The sequence below is a fragment of the Chrysochloris asiatica genome, unplaced genomic scaffold, assembly GCF_000296735.1.
Source record: "Chrysochloris asiatica unplaced genomic scaffold, ChrAsi1.0 scaffold00124, whole genome shotgun sequence".
NCBI classification, from domain to species: domain Eukaryota; kingdom Metazoa; phylum Chordata; class Mammalia; order Afrosoricida; family Chrysochloridae; genus Chrysochloris; species Chrysochloris asiatica.
In genome coordinates, this window is record NW_006408642.1 from 231,446 (window position 1) to 231,976 (window position 531).

The following is a 531-nucleotide window of genomic DNA, read 5'->3' on the forward strand; positions in this document are numbered from 1 at the left end:
ATATGATTCAGAGGCTTGAAGGTCAGAATACATTTTGGTTTTATTTTCAACACTGTGGAAATCCATTGACGTGTTTTCAACACAAAGGTGATCTGATCTAATTTACTTTTTAAAAAGAGCCCTCAGACTGCTGAGCAGAGAATGGATTAAAGGGGGCAATGCAGGAAGTGGGGCAGTCACTTAAACTATTAGGGTAATCCAGACAAGAGAGTGAGTAATCCAGGCAAGATAGAATCCTGGTGTGGCACCCTGGGTTAATGCTCAAGGTCAGTGGTTCAAACTCACCAGCTGCTCCTTGGAAACCGTATATAGGGTTGGTATGGGTCAGAACTTACTTGACGTCACTTAATAACAACATATGATGATGGGGAAGAACTGGATAATGTTTTGTGCTGCTATACATAAACTATGACAGCCTATTGGACAGCAGCAAGCAACATTATTGTGATGCTATAATGTAGCGCTGTTGTTGTTGTTGTCAGGTGCCATCGAGTCGGAACCGACTCATAGAGACCCCATGCACAGCAGAAC